Source organism: Rhinopithecus bieti, unplaced genomic scaffold (assembly GCF_001698545.2).
Source record: "Rhinopithecus bieti isolate Rb0 unplaced genomic scaffold, ASM169854v2 scaffold_2439, whole genome shotgun sequence".
Lineage (NCBI taxonomy): Eukaryota > Metazoa > Chordata > Mammalia > Primates > Cercopithecidae > Rhinopithecus > Rhinopithecus bieti.
Window position 1 is genome coordinate 2,262,890 of NW_016804232.1, and position 15,228 is coordinate 2,278,117.

General features: G+C 40.2%; 1 protein-coding gene and 1 long non-coding RNA gene across 4 annotated transcripts in view; one reads left to right on the forward strand and one right to left on the reverse strand.

Moving 5' to 3' along the window:
* LOC108526585 (uncharacterized) overlaps window positions 1-6,036 on the reverse strand; it is a 21,542-nt gene extending 15,506 nt beyond the window's left edge. For both annotated transcript variants that reach the window (XR_001884562.1, XR_001884561.1), the window contains exons 1-2: window positions 5,941-6,036; window positions 5,115-5,205 (exon numbers count right to left, since the gene is read on the reverse strand). This is a non-coding gene — a long non-coding RNA (uncharacterized LOC108526585). The remainder of the gene's footprint in view (window positions 1-5,114; window positions 5,206-5,940) is intronic.
* SUGCT (succinyl-CoA:glutarate-CoA transferase) overlaps window positions 1-15,228 on the forward strand; it is a 732,347-nt gene that overhangs the window by 456,101 nt on the left and 261,018 nt on the right. The window lies entirely within an intron of this gene.

Genomic DNA, 15,228 nt, shown 5'->3' on the forward strand with positions numbered 1-15,228 from the left:
GGTACCTGTTGTTCCTTTCCATGTTTAGTGCTTCCTTCAAGATCTCTTGTAGGGCAGGCCTGGTGGTGACAAAATCTCTAAGCATTTGCTTGTTTGTAAAGGATTTTATTTCTCCTTCACTTATGAAACTTAGTTTGGCTGGATATGAAATTCTGGGTTCAAAATTCTTTTCTTTAAGAATGTTGAATATTGGACCCCACTCTCTTCTGACTTGGAGAGTTTCTTCCGAGAGATCTGCTCTTAGTCTGATGGGCTTCCCTTTGTGGGTAACCCGACCTTTCTCTCTGGCTGCCCTTAATATTTTTTCCTTCATTTCAACTTTGTTGAATCTGACAATTATGTGTCTTGGAGTTGCTCTGCTCAAGGAGTATCTTTGTGGCGTTCTCTATATTTCCTGAATTTGAATGTTGGCCTGCCTTACTAGGTTGGGGAAGTTATCCTGGCTGATATCCTCCAGAGTGTTTTCCAACTTGGTTCTATATTCCCCATCACTTTCAGGCACACCCATCAGACGTAGATTTGTTCTTTCCACATAATCTCATATTTCTTGGAGGCTTTGTTCATTTCTTTTTACTCTTTTGTCTCTACACTTCTCTTTTTACTTCATTTCATTCATTTGATCTTCAGTTGCTGATACTCTTTCTTCCAGTTGATCGAGTCGGTTACTGAAGCTTGTTCAATTTTTATGTATTTCTCGTGTTATGGTTTTCATCTCTGTCAGTTCTTTTAAGGTCTTCTCTGCATTGATTTTTCTAGTTATCCATTCATCCATTCTTTTTTCAAGGTTTTTAATTTCTTTGCGCTGGTTTCGTAGTTCCTCCTTTAGCTCTGAGAAGTTTGATCGACTGAAGCCTTCTTCTCTCAACTCGTCAAAGTCATTCTCTGTCCAGCTTTGCTTCATTGCTGGCGATGAGCTGCATTCCTTTGGAAGGGGAGATGCGCTCTGATTTTTTGAATTTTCAGCTTTTCTGCACTGCTTTTTCCCCATCTTTGTGGTTTTATCTGCCTTTGGTCTTTGATGATGGTGATGTACTGATGGGCTTTTGGTGTGCATGTACTTTCTGTTTGTTAGTTTTCCTTCTAACAGTCAGGACCCTCAGCTGTAGGTCTGTTGGAGTTTGCTTGAGGTCCACTCCAGACCCTGTTTGCCTGGGTATCAGCAGCAGAGGCTGCAGAAGATAGAGTATTGCCAAACAGTGAGTGTTGCTGTCTGATTCTTGCTCTAGAAGCTTCATCTCAGGGGTGTACCCCACCGTGTGAGGTGTGAGTGGTCTGTCTGCACCTAGTGGGGGATGTCTCCCAGTTAGGCTACTCAGGGGTCAGGGACCCACTTGAGCAGGCAGTCTGTCCGTTCTCAGATCTCAACCTCCATGCTGAAAGATCCACTGCTCTCTTCAAAGCTGTCAGACAGGGGCAATTATCTCTGCCGAGGTTTCTGCTGCTTTTTGTTTAGCTATGCCCTGTCCCCAGAGGAGGAGTCTACAGAGGCAGGCCGGCCTCCTTGAACTGTGGTGGGCTCCACCCAATTCAAGCTTCCTAGCAGCTTTGTTTACCTACTTAAGCCTCAGCAATTGTGGGCGACCCTCCCCCAGCGTTGCTGCTGTCTTGCCGTTAGCTCGCAGACTGCTGTGCTAGCAATGAGGGAGGCTCCATGGGCGTGGGACCCTCCGGGCCAGGTGTGGGATGTAATCTCCTGGTGTGCCATTTGCTAAGACCCTTTGTAAAGCACAGTATTAGGGTGGGAGTTACCCGATTTTCCAGGTGTTGTGTGTTTCAATTCCCTTTGGCTAGGAAAAGGAATTCCCTTCCCCCTTGCACTTCCCAGGTGAGGTGATGCCTCGCCCTGCTTCAGCTCTCGCTGGCAGGGCTGCACCTGCGGAACAGCGCCAACTGTCCGACACACCCCAGTAAGATGAACCCGGTGCCTCAGTTGAAAATGCAGAAATCACCCATCTTCTGTGTCACTCACGCTGGGAGTTGGAGGCTGGAGCTGTTCTTATTCAGCCATCTTGGGTGTGCCCCCCGACAATTCTTTTTATACATTTCATAAGGATGTACCTCCCATAGATAGTGATTCCTCTGATGGATCTGGGAAAAGTAATTAAAACTTTCTGGAGAGGATTCACCAGTCTATATGCCATTAAGGACATTTGTGATTCACAGAAGGAGGCTGAAATACCAACATTAATAAGGGTTTGGAATAATTTGATTCTAGCATTCACAGATGACTTTGAGGGGGCTCAAGACCTCAGCAGAGGAAGTAACTGCAGATGTGGTGGAAATAACAAAGGATTAAAATATGAAGTGGAGCCTAAAGATGTCACTGAATTTCTGCAATCTTATGATCAAATGTGAATGCATGAGAAGTTGCTTCTTATAGATGAGCCAAAAAAGCAATTTATTGAGATGGAATCTACTCCTGGTGAACATCAGATCCTGTGAACATTGTTGAATTGACAACAAAGGATTTAAAATATTTTATAAATTTAATTAATAGAGAAGTGACAAAATTTGAGGGAATTCACTCCAATTTTGAAAATTCTACTGTGGGTAAAATGCTATCAAAGAGCATCGCATGCTATAGAGAAATCTTTTGTGAAAGGAAGAGTTAATCAATGCAGTAAAGTTCATTGTTCTATTTGATGAAATTGCCACAGCCACTCCAATTTTCAGCAGCCACCACTTTGATCAATCAGCAGCCATCAACATCAAGACAAGACCCTCCACCAGTAAAAAGGTTATGATGTACTGAAGGAACAGATGATTGTTAGCATTTTTTAGCAATAAAATATTTTTAAATTAAGATATATTTTTTAGACGTAATGCTGTTGCACACTTAACTTTCAGTATAGTATAAACATAACTTATATGCACTGGAAACCACAAAATTCATACGACTTGTTTTATTTTGATATTCACTTTATTACAATACTTGTTTATTGTGATATTTGCTTTTTTGCAGTGGTCTGAGCCAAGCTTGTAATATCTCTAAGGTGTGTCTGTATTTCTTTGCACATTATTCAGAAAACTTTGCAAAAGACAGAAGTTTTACTGTAGGAAGTGTCAAATTTACATTAGAAGACAAATCTTTGGTAATATTAAACAACAGGTTTAAACATTAGTTGAAATGTTGGTTTAGATTTTCTTTAAGATCACTTTCACCCTTGTGAATTGCTAATCACCATAATTATGGGCTGTCCAGTTTAGCTATTGCCAACTGAGGGCCCATAGGATAGGAATCAGGTCCCATTGTCTCTCTTATTACTTTGTGGCAGAGATTCAAATAAAATAATGGTGACTGCTGCTCCTGGATTTGCAGACCACAAGATGAGGCATCCTAAGAGCACTGGTTGGTTGTCTGGAAGAGACTTACATCCTCTCTGGTTGACTGTCTGGGTCTGCACGCCCTGAGCAGAGGGATTGTGGGTGGAGAGCATACAGGGAAGAGCTAGAGGAATGATGAAGGTGAATAAAGGAGGTTGGAAACTTCATATCCTATAAATTGCAAGATTGCTAATCTAGGGACATGCATATGGAATGGAGGACTGTGTGATATTTGGAGAATGTGTAGTAAACTTAGAAGTAAAGTAGTGCCAGGGGCTTTCTGATTTGTTTTTAGATTCTGTATTTGGGTTTTGCTGAGGAGGTGCTTACCCTGAGCCAGGCAATATTTTGAATATGGTTTTGACTGAGATATTTTGTTGTGTACCAAAACAAAAAAAGGGGTAGTAGCAATTCTATGTTTTGTTTTGTTTCCCTGTGATCAAGGAGGTAAAGAGAGATCTTCATCCCATTGCTGTTTCTCATCTCTAGGTCTTGGGTATGGTCCCCGGAGGTCAGGGACATCAGTTGTACAGATTTATCAGTGATAAATAGTGATTTTTACATTATGTCACTTTGCATCAAAAGGCTCTCTAAAGAACTAAGTGAAATATCCTGCTTAGAATTAAGGGCACAAGTAAGTGCCAGATGATCCAACCAGACTAGGGCCTAGGAGAAAAGCATAGCTTTGGGTCAGATTCTGAGCAGCTGGTAGGACACAAAGGGGAAGAAGTCAACGATTATGAAGGATATGGCCAGGTAAGAAGGTGGAGGCCAGTAGAACTTAAGAGTTCAGAGTCACAGAATCTGACTTGGCCTTGGAATCCAGAGCAGGGGAGGAGCTGAACACCCAGCTCTGTCCTTGGCCTAGAGTCCATGGGATTCTAGTGGGAACCCCTCTCCCTTTTCCACTGGATTAATAATTTCTGTCCATTGCCTCCCCAAACCCACACCTTCCCACATGCCCAGCAACCGGTGCCAGAGAGGTAGGTATGGTCAGACCATATTATCCTTGGTTGGTGTTTTTAGGGGAAGTAAATGGATATTGTTGGCAATTAGAAAATGGGCATTGGCAAAGGACAATGCACAATTGTTGCCTTCAAGAGTGGCCTGAGTGTTTCATAAATAAGAAAGTTTGAGAACACTCTAATAAAATGGTAATAAACAGTGTCAAAAAAGATTTTTGAGTTGAAATATCTCAGTATGGGCCAGGCATGGTGACTCACGCCTGTAACCCAAAACTTTGGGAGGCTGAGGAAGGCGGATCACTTGAGGTCAGGAATTTGAGAATAGCCTAGTCAACATGGCGAAACCCATCTCTACTAAAAATACAAAAATTAGCCGATGCGGTGGTACACTCCTGTAATCCCAGCTGCTTGGGAGGCCGAGGCAGGAGAATCACTTGAGCCTGGGAGGTGGAGGTTACAGTGAGCTGAGATTGTGTCACTGCACTCCAGCCTGGATGACAGACTAAGTGAGACTCTGTCCCACAAACAACAACAACAACATCTCACTATGATTTTCCAGATAAAATATGATGTACCATCCCAATATATTATCTGTTCTACCCAAGTCACCTCTACCATAATTATGAAATGTGATCACCCTTCCTTTTTGTACCCAATTATTATAACAGGAACCTCCACTTGCCAAGTTGCTAGGAATTTGCCCATTTCAACATGCTCTCAAATGATTTAATTAGCTCACTTGGGCAAGTTAATTAACCTCCCCATGCCTCAGTTTTCTCCTCTATAAAATGGAGAGTCTGACTCAAACTATGGCCCCAGATTTACCTGAGAATCTCTTGTCATGAACTTCCAGGATTATTCACAGTGAGAACAACTGGGGACACCTCTCCTCTCTTCACAGGATTTTAGTCAGGTCCTGTGTGGCACCAACAAGACAGTAAAAAAGTAGGACATCATTGGTGAATTTTCCAAATCCCACATTTATGCATGGTCAATGTAAAACAGAACACAGTGCGGCTGCTTTGGTTAAAGTAGGGAGAGAAACTCAAAGCCCCATCCGCTCGGCTTCCCTGCTCACCTCAACAGCCCTTCAAGCCACTCTGCTAAGTTTAGAATGAAGATGGGATCCTCAAAGCATCATTTCTTTATTTTTATTTTTATTTATTATTATTTTTTTGAGATGGAGTCTCACTCTGTCACCCAGGCTGGAGTGCGGTGGCCGGATCTCAGCTCACTGCAAGCTCCGCCTCCCAAGTTCACGCCATTCTCCTGCCTCAGCCTCCCGAGTAGCTGGGACTACAGGTGCCCGCCACCTCACCCGGCTAGTTTTTTGTATTTTTTTAGTAGAGACAGGGTTTCACCATGTTCGCCAGGATGGTCTCGATCTCCTGACCTCGTGATCCACCCGTCTCGGCCTCCCAAAGTGCTGGGATTACAGGCTTGAGCCACCCCGCCCGGCCTAGCATCATTTCTTTAATAGTTTAGGAGTAGTTTATTGGCAAGGTCTCATTTTTTCTGTCTTCAATGAATCATTTTACTTTAGGGTAGCCATTGGCCCTGAATATGAAAAAAGAGGTTGCCTAAGACATCAGAAAAAATAAAATTCTCTGTATAATATTCTAAGTAAGAAATCAAAAAATTTAAAGCTTACCATGTGCTAGGTGCTTCAAAATATATTATCTTTATACTATCTGCCACAACTCTGTGAAAAACTATTGTCCTCCATGTTATAGTTGATGAAAATGCCCCCCACTCCGTCGGCAAAAGTGAAGTAATTTGACCGAGGTCATAATGCTCTTTAGTGATGGATTTGTATGACAGTGAAGGCCACATTCTTTCCATTCCCTCTTTCCCATTTGTGGAGGCTTCAGGAAATGTATTGTGCTTCTTTAATTTTTGTTGTAATTTATCATGATTCATTATTGTCATGAACAGAGAAGAGAATCGAGTTGAGTCAGTGAACATTGAAAAGCATTGTGTACAAAGTTGGGAGCATTTAATTGACATGTTGTCACTGATAAAACTGGTATCACCTTAGAGGCAGAGGACAAGTCCTCACATTGTTTCTGGGACAAGGGCGTGGAAAAAGAGAAGCTTTCACTAACTCCCTTTATGTTGTGTATCTCAATGGCTACTAACTACACCTCTCTCCTTTCTTTTTTCTTTTCTTTTTCATGCCCCCCCAAAAAAAGAGTACGATAAATTTTTAGGAACTAGTTACAGTTATAACTAGTTACACCACTCCCATCTTCAAAATCATTTAGCTGTCCCAACTCATTAAAGGTCAAATGTGGTAACCAGAATATGGAGATGATCTTTGCTAATAAGGTTCAAACCTAACATGGACTCTTTACACTGTGAGCTGGGGTGGATTTAGATTTCATATCAGTGGTTGATAGCCTATGATCTGAAGTTTAGTAGCTTAAGCAATTTATATTCACCAAAATTACTTGTACCTTTTCCCTCTGCAGCTGATGGAAAACATGTCCTATTTAATTGGAAGGAAAAGCATCTTAAAATAACACTGAATCTTGGACATGTTGAAGAACAAATAGTTTCATTTCCATGTAGTTCGAAATCCTCATTTTATTTGGGACATGGCTGACATGTTTATAAGCTAAGTTTCTTTTCAAACTAGAGAATCCCACAGATGTCTCATCTGGGAGGACTTATGAGCTGTGTGACTTACTTTATTGTTATTGTTAATAATAAAACAAACTGTTCAATTTAGAAATCATTTCTTATCCTTTCCATTGCTTTTTGCACATTTCCTTTGTAGTTATAAAAGGATTCTTTGTGTTTTAATAGTTTATTCACTCATTCCAATAAAAATAGCTAAAAAATAAAATTACAATAGGCACTGGGAGTACATCATGTCCTTGGAAATCATATTGGTACTACTGATATTAAAAGGACCAGACAGTCACAGATAAAATTCTACCACCGCTTTTCTAAATGTATAGAGATCACTTTGGTAACATTGAATATTGCTGCTGCAATGTAAATTTTTCATTTAGGAAATGGGATTCTTTAAATACGCACAAATTGTTTCAAGTTGAATACCTAGGAAATCAAAGGAGAACTTAAGGCCCTATCAGCTATCCAAGAAAATATGACTTCCTCTCCATGAATGGGCCACACACTATTTGACAGGTTTGGCTTTTACATATCTTTGGAAACTTGGACTTGTGTTTCATTGAACACTGGGGTTCTGGTAGATGCGGACGGATGGAGATCTTCTTTCAGACCTTCTTTCAGCTAATATATGAGGTGTTAAAGTTTACATTTCCCTCTTGTATTCATTGCCTTCCTGTCACTTGTCTTCCCTATTACCGCCTTTTAAAGACTCTTATACTGGTGCATTGAACAGATTAGTGACAGTCTTGGTAATTTTTATACTATGGATATTTATTCCTGTATTAACACATTCTATTATTTAGAATCAAATGGTTTTTATAACTAGTAGCAAGCAGATTAGAAGATCCGTGAGATCAAGTATCGTGCATCTTTCCCCTTAATCGCTGTATTACCAATGCAACCTAGTGGCTGCATCCAGTGGATGCACAATGACTATTTGATAACTGAATGAAATAATGTTGTCTATTTCTGGGTAGAAATATTGAAGCACAGGGATTCAAAGTTATACAGCGAGTAGGTAAGAAGATAGAAACTAGATCTTACATATTTTTGTTATTCTAATGAATCTCTGTTTTCCATCAGATTCTGTTTCTCCAAAAGAAAATCCTTAACCTATAAAAATCAGATTGTTAATAGGTAGGTTAATGTTTCCCAAATTATTTATCAAACAAGGAATTGTTCTGGCTTAGCTTCCTTAGCAAAACATCTTGGAGATAGAACTGTGCAATTGTTGTACAACTTCAGGTTCAGATAAGTTTTTTTTCCTAGAATCTTTCAGACTGGACATGGAAACATCTATGAGCAATATGCATTTGATTCATTTAAACTAAATTAACAGGAAAACCTGTTTCAGTAAAATATAATTCAATTTATTGTAACAAGTGTGATCTACTTTACAAGCTTGAAGCACAAATAAGGTCATGTAGTCGTCAGTGCTGTTTACCAAATATTTCCAGCTTTCTGACTGGTGGCAATGTGGCAGGATTCACTTCCTGGCTTTCTTATAGTAGGGTGGAATGAAGACTAGGTCTGGCCGTGGTGCCACAGACAGAGGGTTGTATGTCATTTCCAGGCCAGAGCATTCCGTATCCTGCCTGAGACCCGGAAGAGCTCTCAATCTCCTTGGCATGGTGGACTGGTAAATGCTTGATACAGTGACTTCTTTGTCAGCCTGGGTTCCTCAATGATTAAAAGGAACAGAGTCCACTATTGACCCACAGTTGAAATGTAGCATGGAAGAGAAATGAACCTTTGTTGTTTTAAGCCACTGAGATTTGGGGTTGCTGTTCCTGTAACATAATTCAGCCTATTCTGACAAATATAGGTACTATTTTTTTATTTTTCCAGCTAATCTTTGAGCCCTTCAGATATCATCTGACTCCTCTATTAGTTTCTCCCCCACCCCCCACCCCCCAAAAAAATCCAGTGTATTATTTTACCCAAAAAGGTCAGGAAAAGACTGAAAAGTCTTATTAGCATGCTACTGCCTTTTCTTCATCTCCGTCAAATAGTGTACCCATGGTTTCTCACAGACAAGTGAATTCTCATCTACTGGAGTGATAATATCCTTGCAAGTCCAGATTTCTGCATAGGTAGTGCCACATGCCAAGATATCAGCTGTTTAAATTCACACCCTTAGCTGTTGCTTAAAGCGCAACAGTGCAAAAGGGTAACTGGACCACAGCACTCAATATCCTGGAACCAGGCCTTTCTCTTGAGTTCTGGACCATGGTGGGCCCCTCTTTGCCAGTAGACTGTAGTTAGAGTGATGATTCAGCCAAGAGATTCTAATTATCTTCACTACCAAAAGGACGAAATCAATGTCTTGAACCTTGTTCAGGGAGCTGGACACATAAACAATTAATTCATGTATGTCAGCACGCCAGGTCATTACTATAGAGGCAGATGCTCTTTAGAAAGGTGAGTGGAGGGAGGATTCATAGAGGTGATAATTGTTTTGGGCATTCATGTATATGAATTTCTTTTTCCTAGCAGAGAACTAGAGAAAGTCACTGCAAGAAGAGGTACTGTTCACGTAGACATGAAATCCAGAGTGGGAACGAGCATGCAGGGGTCAAACATCTGTTTGATGGGACATCAACATCTGTTGATGGGACAGACATCCATTTGGATGCATGGGATGTGAGCCATACCTGTAGGATATTATTTCAGAAAACCAGGTGGTCAAGAAGGTGACAGAAGATGGTACCTTTGACCAGGGAATGACAGCTACCATCCCAAACACAGGATCTGTGTAGGTAGTGTGCAAATTTTCAAACCACACATGTGTGATACATGACTCTCAGAATGGAGAGGGTTGACATTTGAGAGAGAGAGAATATTAGACCTTCAAAATACTGACAAGGGGATAATGATTCTTAATAAGAGCATTTCTCTCATCTCCAAGACCATCTTCTTTTCTGTCCACAATTCTAAACTTAATGGTGACTGGAGAGTTGGAATTTTAAGGGGAACCTAAACGGGGCCTACCTTCCTCTCCACTTCCTTCTAAATGAAATACTGTCTCATTGCTGCTGCCAACTTCCGATGCCACAGGAAGCAGGTCTGTTTTGTGGTCAGATGAGAGAGGGAGGTTGAAACCGACACTTTTTTAAGGGAAGCCTCAGAAGCTGGTGCTTGAGATTTGCTTGCTACCCAATATTATCCTTGTCAGAGGATACCATAGGGTTGGGAGAGGGTTTCTCAGAAGTTTGTGGGTAGCGTGTGTATTCTTATTAATTACGAAATTAGATTGTTGGCTGTAAATTGAAGGGTAAGGAATGTTTTTATTTAAAATTGAGGAAATGAAGTGTGGGAGGGTAGATGATAGCCATGCTTTTTACACCAAATTGCAGTGGTTTACTTGCTTTTGCTTTGAGGGTCATATTAACTTCAGCACCAAAGCTGGTCCCTTGGAATGCCTTTCAGTCCTCTGAAGAATGGATTCATTTTATAAGATTTCCTGTATGAGCATGATTCTGGGTAATATAAGTCACCTTAGTGATTACAAGTTTTCATTCTCTTCCTCCAAATTACCCGTCTGAATTTCTTTAATATTCTCTCTTACTCCTTCAAGAAACAAACTTAAAACCCAATTGCTTTTGATTTCTAAGCTAAGTTTCCCCAGGCTTACCAGCTTGTGGATAATACATAATAAACCGTAATATCACTTTCTGCTCACTGGTGTAACTCCAGGCCTCTAGCTATACTTTCAAGCAGTCCTTTCTTATTTTCCTCACTCTAGCTCCCCTTACTGGACTCCAAATCCCAGCAAGTCAGGTAGGGGTAGCGCCTGAGTGGGAGTGCTATATGGATACTGGTGTGAGCGTCCAAAGACCCGGCACCGTGCACTCTGGAAGCTCTTCCAAAGTGCCCATAGGGTGCCGGGATCCCTGCATTTCTCATTGTGAGGAGGCTGCACCAGGTCACATGTGAGGAGATTGCTTCTCTTCCTCTTTGCAGTTATATTTTGTCTGTTGGGCTCTGAAGCAACATTTCTTGTGCCTGTCAGCAGTTCTTTCTATGAGACTGGAACACAGAAAGAACATACAACCCATACCTGAAGTTGAAAGCAGTCTGTTCTGCCAGTTACAGCCTCTTCCTGGATGTGTCTGCAAAACCATTTCATTATTCTTTTTTCAGGAACCTTCCACCAAACAAACAAATAAGAGCAAGAATTTCCAACAACATAAGAATAAAAGCCAGAGTTCCTGTTCACCCATTTTTTATGTGTGTGTGAATCCCAGTGTAGACTCAAGCTGGATTTCTGTGCATCTAAGAAAGTGACTTCATGCAAGTGTCCCATTAGCCCAACCAACAAAGTTGTGCTGAAAACACTTTCACCCAAATTCCAGGCATCATTGTGGCTAGATGAATGGGTTACCAGGGCTGACTGATAACACATGGATTGTAGAATGTCATCTAAGGTATTCATTTTGTTAATGTTGCAGGGTTTATTAGAGAACCTCTGTGCATCTGGGTAATCTCCAGGGCTTTCAAATCAGTTTGGGGGATACAATCGTAACAAGTTCTGTTCGTTTTTCTTTGATGAGAGACATGGAGGCTTGGTACTTAACTTCCTAATTGATTTGGAAATTCAAGCCCCAAATACCTTTAGGAAGTAGAAATCATGAAAACCAGAGTAAATCACTTTTCTTTTTTTCTTGGTCAAGTGGACATACAAATTCAGAATTTCTGAAGAATCAAGGTAGAGGGTTTTTTCTTTCTTTCTTTCTTTCTTTCTTTCTTTCTTTCTTTCTTTCTTTCTAATAAGCCTTGTGGATTGGATTCAAATGAATAAGCGTTCATTTCACATAAAGGGAGTAGATATGTCTGTGGCATGAGGATGATGCTCAGAATTGTCTAGTTAGAGACAATTTTGTTTTGTTTTTAAGCTATCTTTACTTTGATATGGGGGAGGGGGGCAGTTAAGTACTTTTAAGGTACTCATACTCCACACTATGTTCCAATATTTTGTAGTCGAAACATGAAATGTACTACTGTCATTCTAATATAGCAACATAAATGGAATACTATAAATCTGAAGCCAGTTCTAGAAAGAAAGAGGAGAAGGGAATATTTTTTAAGTCCCATATTTATATGAAATTCAAAACTGCTGATGGTAGTATACAAACAGAATTTCTTCATTTTATCTGTGTACCCTTTGAATGACCAGATGTATTAGTAGCAAATAGTTTAGTATTTGCTATTTGGATGTCTTAGGAATAGCTTCCAAGGCAGTAATTGCATAAGGTGGAAATCTGTAGAGTTTGACATCAGGGTGTACAGTCTAAAAACTTCTTGTTATTCTAGTTTACCTTTTGTTTTGTGTTGACCTGAAGCTCTTAGCTCATTTGATTGGCGAAGGGAGCGATCTGGGATCTGCAGACACCAGGTTTCCCTGTGGACTGTAACCATCAAGAACATATGTCCTAGCCACAAATCTTGGAGGTACTCATGTAATGGATTTCTGAGTGATAAAATAATACTGCTTAGAAACATTTTCTGAAGGTTTTGAGTCTGATGTGGAAATACTTACATGAACCACAAAGTACCCTGGCTTTATTTATGCTGTGGTTCATTACCATGAAATTCCATGATGTGGAGTGTCACAGGAACCTTATGCTTCGTCTTCTAGTATTTGACAACAGCAGTTCTGTAGGAGAAAGCCTAAGCCTCTAAGACAAGCTTGTCCAACCTGTGGCCTGCAGACTGTATGCAGCCTAGATGGCTCTGAATGCGGCCCAACACAAATTTGTAAACTTTCTTAAAACGTGAGGGTTTTTTTATTTATTTGTTTGTCTGTTTTTGCTCATCAGCTATCGTTAGTGTTAGTATATTTTATGTGTGACCCAAGATACTTCTTCAAATGTGGCCCAGGGAAGCCAAAAGATTGGACACCGTTTTTCTAAGATCTAACCCTTCAAATAAGATCTAACCCTTCAAATGGCCAAATTCAAAGTGTATCTAAAAATCCAGGATTGCCCTTTGCCTGAAAGTTCTCATTTCAAAGCACTCAACATTTTCATTTAGAAATAGTTTCTTTGGCCTTTTATAGACATACTCTTTCAATTTTTACCATGGAGACCTCTTCATATAACAATACTTAGAATTTTAAACATGGTTTCACTTTAAGTAACTTCAGCCCAACTCTGCTGCATGAAATAGATTTCTTTCCTCTCTCAATTGTGTCTGCTAATGTAGGATCAGATTATAGGTCAGCCCTCAAACCATGGTTATATACTTAAGCCATGGGAAAAACCAACCAACCAACCAACCCCCAAATCTGAGTTACAGAGGCAGTTGGATGCTGCACTTTGCCACAGTTACTACGGGACTGAACGATGGGGTAGGAACGCAGAAATGAAAACTTAAAACAAAAGAAACTGTTTCAAAGAACGGATCTGGGGGGAAAAAGAGGGTTCCCTGCTTCTAGTGAGCAAAGGCAGCAACCCTGAGCCTCTACAGCCCTTCCTATTTATTGGGTAGAAAGAGCAGGGAGGAGGAGTTAACGATTGGTCACCTGCTTGATTGATCACAGGTTCACATTATTGCTAACAGGCTTCAGATGTGTCTAATCACAAGAAATACTTGTGCCTGGGTCGTGACTGCCCTCAGCATTCTTTCTGGATGGTAGACTCAATTTGTCAGTTCGCCAACATCCTGCTTTCATAAGAACAATTTGCTGTTTACTCAGATAGCCTCCAGTGGTATATGGAGTTGATCACGACTCTCACTCTTTCGGCCTGCAACAGTAGGAAGTCATAGTGTCCTCATGAAAACCTACTAGAACTGTTTCCTTCCCTTCTGGGATCTTCTGTTCTTTTTGTCATCCATTCTAATCATTTCTAGGTATACTATCTCTCCCTTTCATGGGATTAGCAATCCCATCCTAGACCTTATTCATAGTAGTGGCAGCATTCTCCAACAGGATGACACTCTTAGGGTATTCCCACTTGCTTCTAGAAATGGTAGAAATTTCCCAAACAGTCTCGGGTGGCTGCTTTTCAGAACTGCAATACTGATGGGATGTTGGAGCAATGAACTGGCATGGTAATTTTGAGCATAAATAGGACTGAAGGGAGCAGAACTCTCATGTGAACTTCTAGGGAACTTAAATTCTAGGATGAATTAAATATATTCTTCATCCTATTGTTTTTTATGGTTATTCTCTAGTTGGTGCTGATGTGTTTTTAAGAATATCTAACCTCTATTTTTCAAGGAAATGCAACCTAAGAGTATAGAAAATACGTTGATTTAAATTTGATTTTCCTAAGTTCAGACTCTATATTTACGCTTGCATAACTGGACATTAGAGACTAAAAAGGTTTAGATACATAGGAATATGTATTACAAATGCATAATGATAACAAAAGTGCTTTCATTAGTATTCTTGTGTGCCCAAGGTTACCTATAAACCAAATAAAAAACAAGTGATTTCCTCTACTTGATTTGAAGTAGTCTCTGAATTTCTAAAGACAAAGATTACATTTTATTGATCTCAGAGTTCCCAAAAGAGTCTAGTACAATGGATTAAATATAGTAGCTGTTCCATAAGTTTTTTTGTGTAATTAAGTTCCTGTATAATGAATAATACTTTTATGATTGGAAAGTAAGATAGTAGTGATAAAATCTCAAATCACTTGAGATTTTATTCTGGATTTAGATGGTTTTCGGCCTTGTGGTCTGCATGAATAGTAGCCCTTAGCATTGTTCAAGGCATGAGGCCCTGGGTTTAGGGTGTAAGTCAAGTGGACTAGAAATGAGAAAAATTCCCCTTCTTATTTGGTATGTCCTGCTTTTCAAAAATAAGTTAATGATCTTGCCATGCCCTATCATAATTAGTAAGCATGAAATTTAATTTGACATTTCATGTTTGATATGCATAAGCTTGCCCCACTATTTTCTATTTCTAGAATGATCTACCCAACATGCAAATCTGCTCATGTCATTCCCCTGTTTAAAATTCCTCAGTGGCTTCTCATGAGTTTGATATAGATCATACCCTTAGCGCTATTTACAGTGAGTTACACCAACCTTCATCTTTCATTATCCCTGGTCCCCATTTTGTTCTTTAGCCCATCCTGAGGTGGCCACCATTTTTCAGTAACCATGTTCCCTCCTGCTTCTAGATCTTTGCATAGGAGTGGGGGAGGTTCCTTAATGTGGGGGTAAAATTCCGGGCAGGCTTCTCACTTCTGTGCTTGAGGCATATTTGGAAGGAAGAAAAAAACTATTTTGTGACATCTTTCTGAGTGTTCGCCGAGGCCTTTGCTATCTCCTCCCTTTTAACAGGTTTAAT